At 44.3% G+C, this 6,440-nt stretch overlaps 1 pseudogene; it reads right to left on the bottom strand.

The window, feature by feature from the left end:
* Nucleotides 1-396: 396 nt before the first annotated feature.
* On the bottom strand, nucleotides 397-990 carry LOC111590162 (uncharacterized; annotated as a pseudogene).
* Nucleotides 991-6,440: the final 5,450 nt, after the last annotated feature.

Genomic DNA, 6,440 nt, shown 5'->3' with positions numbered 1-6,440 from the left:
CTGTGAGATTTTTGTTTTCCCTGTGGCACCACGAACAAAATGTTTTAGATTTTTAAATGGTGACACACATAAAGTAAGCCTAGGTAGAAGCTTAGAACAAAAAAATGAACCACTAGGAAAAAATGCAACAGGAATTTTCATGTAAAAATAAAAAGATAATGCTAATCAATACAACAACATTTTATAATGTATAACATGGAGTATCGTTGGCTACCCCTGGCCTGCTTATACTAACAAACTTGGTTTAAAGTGTAACCAATTTTTCATTACAGGTGTGTGCATCCTGCGTCCCCTCTCCTATGCATATTCTATCATCCTTCATAGCAATAAAATGGACCAGCACATGTGTGTTCATCTTGCATCACTGTTCAGAAAGAAAACAAAGAAAACTGTAACTCAACACATACGATGGTACCTGTGGTATGTGGAGGTGCAGTCGTGTAGGGATGATAGCCACGGGCTAGGTGTACCATGGATGGACGACAATCAGGTGGAGGGGTGACAACAGCTGCCTGCTGGCCGCCTACGCGCCTAGGTGACGCCAGCACGCCGCTACTTGGGAATCTCGTAGCTCTAGACACCAGAGCACGTGGGATTGCCGACGATGGGGAAGGATAAGAATAGCTGGCGGCGCAGTTCGGAGTCCTGCCCCCTGCCCCTAGGTCCTGCCCCCTGTGGCTGATCTTCCAATTGAACCACCGGCCTCTGTGAAGGCCCACACACGCTCGCCCTTCTCGCAAAATGGAAGTGGATCGGTGCGTTGCGACGATGGAAGGGCGCAGATTGGAGAGGCGAGAATGGAGGGGGGCGAGCGCAAGAATGGCAGCAACAATGGCGGGATGCAAAGGCAAGCGGATCCTGGGAGGCGGGGCCGCGGGCGTGATAATCTCAAAGGCGGAGGCATGGTGCACCAGATGTGGACGCCCACATTGGAGCCTTATAGAGTAGTAGAGATCTGCAAATCCATCTTACCCTATGTATCTAACCCATATGGTCAATACCCGGAAGGGAGGCGGTCTCGATCTACCTGCTCATACTTGTCAAAGGAGGGTGGTACCTAATCCACAACTAGAGATGAAACCTCCTCCGAATCTTCCCCCCAATGGGACCGAAGCTGTGGTTGCCGCTCAGATGCAGCTCCTGCAATAGATGGCTAATTCTATGGCAGAGATGCAAGCTCAGATCCGCCAAGACCAGCAACAGCCACCACCACCAGCACCACCTAGGGATAAGCATCATGAGTTTACGAGCCACAAGACACCCACCTTCTCCAGCTCCCCAAATGTCACAACTGGTTTTGGGGGCAAAATCGAATGCATCACATATGTGTGCCAGGATCCATTTTCCACACATATGTTGATGTCACAAGTGTAATATATCAAAAGACAATGCAATAAAGGCATAAAAGGGAGTAGAGTAACTTTATTACATCATCCAGACCATAGTGTCTTAAAAAGTATCATCATCAAAGTACAACGGATAAAACATGAACACTCTTCCATAGGAAGGTGAATGGCGCATCGTTAGACTTTGTACTTGTCAACATCATCTGCAAAGTCTTCTTCATCACCCTTTGATCAAAATATTAGCAAGGGGTGAGCTCACTTATGGTCGAGGCTTAGTAAGTGGGAGGAATGAATGCAAGGTTAACAAGGTAGGCTAAGGATAAGCGGTAAGCATTTTAGTTGGTCAATATTTTATTAACAACGCCTGACTTACTAATTGTAAGTGTATCCCAAAATTTCCAATTAAACATAAGTACAAAGTTATATCAAAAGCACATAAGTGAAACCACTTAAGCAAACCATTTATGAATCATCAGATCACAATTTATTTTCCATCTTGAAGTTCAATAATCATGTGAGGGTCTAGGTTGCTCTTAACCGTGACCACGACTGGCATATCAGGTTTACACTCTGCATAGGTGGTACAACTTTACCCACAAGCCATGTATCCCCTCTATCCTGGGTTGATCGGACCAGTAAACACTTCCTAGGTGAATGGATAGGGATCCACTATGAGGCTTTCACAAAATATCCTTAGTACAAAGCCACCCGCTAAGGTTTCCACGTCAGTATTAATGGCCCTCTAGGCGAGGTAACTTAGCCAAGACTACCACCCCATGTTAACATGAGCTGCCACCAAACAATTGTCGCCCCCTCTTGCCCATCTTTCAGGTAGGGTTGCTAAGCACTAAGTCTATAGAGCTAATTACCAAAGCCAGAGCCACATTAGCACTCGATGTTGCACTGTTATCCTGGGTGGTCACTCCATGTTCCATTTAATACGAAATGATCTTGTTTAACCATCGGATTAACATTATAATACAAATTTCATTTTCGAAACAATATTATCATTAACGAGTGACATCATAATTATCAAGTTGGAATTGGTTTTCCCTTTTCCTCCGAATTTCTAATTGCTTTTGTTTTTATTTTCTCTAGTGAACTCAATTCAAATTCAACCACAAATTCAAATTCAAATAATTCAAACATGTGCATCAAACAAAAGAATAATTTAGGCTCACCATGATGCAACATTTCATGACTCACATAAGTTTTGACAAAATAAATAATTAATCCCTAACCTAATTAACTTAGCTCTAAACAAAAATAGGAGAGAGGAGGTCTAGAGAGGGACAAGAGCTAATTAACTTAGCTCTAAATAGCGCCCATATCAGAAGTAATGAAGCGATCAGGTCTAGTTGTGTCAGGGGAAGTTACTGATGAAGGTGCTTCCAACGCCAAAGCTGTACAAACTGTGGTTGAGGGTGAGAGTGATAATGAAAGTGAAGAGGATAACAGCATTCTGAACCCAGCAAAGCCTAGTCATCTTGAATTTGGAAAGTCCACTGTAACAGAAGATGACATGACTATGATGAAAAAACTGGGCTATTTCGGGAAGTCTGAGAGCAATCTTGTTCGATTTGCTGGGGAGGAGATAACTCTGGAGCCGAGGGAGGACGAAGTTATCGTCTTTAAGAGCTTCTTCAGAGCAGGGCATCGGTTCCCCCTAAATGACATGATAGGGGAGGTTCTAAAGAACTTTGAAATATACCTTCATCAGCTGACCCCCAATGCTATTGTTAGACTTAGCGTCTTCATATGGGCTCTCCGAAGCCAAGGAATGGATGCTAATACCGATGCTTTTTGCCGTGTGCACGAGCTACACTACCAGACGAAGGCTAGAGCAGATGGCCTTCACAAGAACTTTGGCTGTTATAATTTTGCGTATCGGAAGGATATGAAGGCCCCAGTTATTGGCTATCGCACCAAGTGGCCAACCATGTGGACTAATGAATGGTTTTACATGAAAGCTGATGAGAAGAAGAGGGAAAAACTCATGAGTATGGTAATGAGTCCCTTGAAGCTGAACTTTGGCATGACTCGACCCTTGTGCAACATGCAGTTAGGGGCCCCTTGCCAATTGGCCGAAGTAGAATTTAGAGTGGTGGCTGGGCACATCAGTACTAGGGACTTAGTGCAGGAGTACTTATCAAACAGAACATATCCAACTTCTAGTGGTTGTGGAATGCCGAAGAGAAAAGAAGTGGGAAAGAAGCATGAACTTGTACGGCTCCCCTATCGCTTTAAGTTTGAGAAACAATTCAAAAAACTTTGCAAAGAATGGCTGGAGATGAACGAGACTATGTGCAATGAGATACTTGGAAATTATACCAAGACAGAAGATCAGTTGATGACTGCAGCCTTCGGTACCCGGCCGAAACGAAGATTGAACTGGGTAATGGACGCTTTAAATTTTGAATACCCCGACTATGAAAAGCTTGACAAAGGGGCTGAAGGGGTAAAAAGGAAAAGGGTTGTCAGCATCCTGAATAGGCAAGCTGCCCGACTAATTAAAGAAGATGAGAAAATTTTGAAGAAAGCGAAAACAACTCCTGTGCCGAAGGCGACATCCTCTAAAAAGCGAAGGCTTGATACAACACCATCTGCTGAGCCGAAGGTGGACGAGGCAGAAGAAGCTCCTTCAACACCCTCTACTGCTGAAGTGGCAGAAATTTTAAAGGTAATGACTGACTCCCTGCCCATCAAGCTGCTAAGTCCTCTGGGACCAGAACTGACGAAATTTTTACAGAAGAAAGAACAACCTTTGGTAGCAAAGGAGAAGGTTGAAGGGCAAAAGAAATGAAGAATAGTCAACATGATGCAAGCCATCGAGCGAACACCGCCTTCAGCTTCAGCGGCCAAAATAGTGACTGTTGCGTGTGTCGAAGCTGTTGCTGCTGCCGAAGCTGAAAAACTCGCAACCACAATGTCAGAAATTGACAAGCTTATATCAGATATGGTTGCGAAGGAGACAGGTGTGGCTGCGGAGGAAAGCATGGCCGTAGTGCCTGATAAGGGGAAGAAAGTTGTTGATACTTCTTTGGGAGAGAAAGATTTTGACCTTCGGCACCTGGGTGGCCAGGAACTGTCCGAGGCAGACAAGGAGGAGTTGAAGGAATATGCAATATCTTGCGGCTATCAGCCGAGATCTTTGGTCTTTGGTGGGGTTGATGAAGAAATTTTGGGATGTATTCGCAACCATACTAGGGCGAAAATAATCGGCACTCTGTCTAAGAGTATTGGTTTCCTTAAGGTAGAGTCTGACATCAGTGGTTACCGACGACAACATATTGTCGGTAGCCTATTTTATTCCAATTTCAAGGTGAAATGTTTGTCTAGATTTTTGTTACCTTTGTGATGGATTAAAATGTTCTAACTTTAACTTGTTTACGTAGAGCATGCTGCTAAGTAAAGCGCTAATGATGCATATCAGAAGTAATGAAGCGATCAGGTCTAGTTGTGCCAGGGGAAGTTACTGACGAAGGTGCTTCCATCGCCGAAGCAGTACAAACTGTGGTTGAGGGTGAGAGTGATAATGAAAGCGAAGAGGATAACAACATTCTGAACTCGGCAAAGCCTAGTCATCTTGAATTTGGAAAGTCCACTATAACAGAAGATGACATGATTATGATGAAAAAACTGGGCTATTTCGGGGAGTCTGGGAGCAAGCTTGTTGGATTTGTTGGGGAGGAGATAACTCCGGAGCCGAGGGAGGACGAAGTTATCGTCTTTAAGAGCTTCTTCACAGCAGGGCTTCGGTTGCCCATAAATGACATGATAGGGGAGGTTCTAAAGAACTTTGAAATATACCTTCATCAGCTGACCCCCAATGCTATTGTTAGACTTAGCGTCTTCATATGGGCTCTCCAAAGCCATGGAATGGATGCTAATGTCGAAACTTTTTGCCGGGTGCACGAGCTACACTAGCAGACGAAGGCTAGACTAGATGGCCTTCACAAGAACTTTGGTTGTTATAATTTTGCGTATTGGAAGGATACGAAGGCCTCAGTTATTGGCTATCGCACCAAGTGGCCAACCGGGTGGACTAATGAATGGTTTTACATGAAAGCTGATGAGAAGAAGAGGGAAAAACTCATGAGTATGGTAATGAATCCCTTGAAGCTGAACTTTGGCATGACTCGATCCTTGTGCAACATGCAGTTAGGGGCCCCCTGCCAATTGGCCAAAGTAGAATTTAGAGTGGTGGCTGGGCACATCAGTACTAGGGACTTAGTGCAGGAGTACTTATCAAACAGAACATATCCAACTTCTAGTGGTTGGGGAATGCCGAAGATAAAAGAAGTGGGAAAGAAGCATGAACTTATACGGCTCCCCTATCGCTTTAAGTTTGAGAAACAATTCAAAAAACATTGCAAAGAATGGTTGGAGATGATCGAGACCATGTGCAATGAGATACTTGGAAATTATACCAAGAAAGAAGATCAGTTGATGACTGCAGCCTTCGGTACCCGGCCGGAACAAAGATTGAACCGGGTAATGGACGCTTTAAATTTCAAATACCCCGACTATGAAAAGCTTGACAAAGGGGCCGAAGGGGTAAAAAGGAAAAGGGTTGTCAACATCCTGAATAGGCAAGCTGCCCAGCTAATAAAAGAAGATGAGAAAATTTTGAAGAAAGCAAAAACAGCTCCTGAGCCGAAGGCGACATAATATAAAAAGCGAAGGCTTGATACAACACCATCTGCTTAGCCAAAGGTAGATGAGACAGAACAAGCTCCTTCAACACCCTCTGCTGCTGAAGTGGCAGAAATTTTAAAGGTAATGACTGACTCCATGCCCATCAAGCTGCTAAGTCCTCTGGGACCAGAACTGACGAATTTTTTACAGAAGAAAGAACAACCTTCGACTACGAAGGAGAAGGTTGAAGGGCAAAAGAAATGAAGAATAGTCAACGTGATGCAAGCCATCGAGCGAACACCACCTTTAGCTTCAGCGACCAAAATAGTGACTGTTGCGTGTGCCGAAGCCGATGCTGCTGTCGAAGCTGAAAAATTTGCAACCACAATGTTAGGAATTGACAAGCTTATATCAGATATGGTTGCAGAGGAGACAGGTGTGGCTGCGGAGGAAAGC

The sequence above is a fragment of the Zea mays genome, chromosome 9 (genome assembly GCF_902167145.1).
Source record: "Zea mays cultivar B73 chromosome 9, Zm-B73-REFERENCE-NAM-5.0, whole genome shotgun sequence".
Classification (NCBI taxonomy): domain Eukaryota; kingdom Viridiplantae; phylum Streptophyta; class Magnoliopsida; order Poales; family Poaceae; genus Zea; species Zea mays.
Note: the sequence above shows the minus strand (reverse complement) of the source record. Positions and strands in the feature narration are given on the sequence as shown.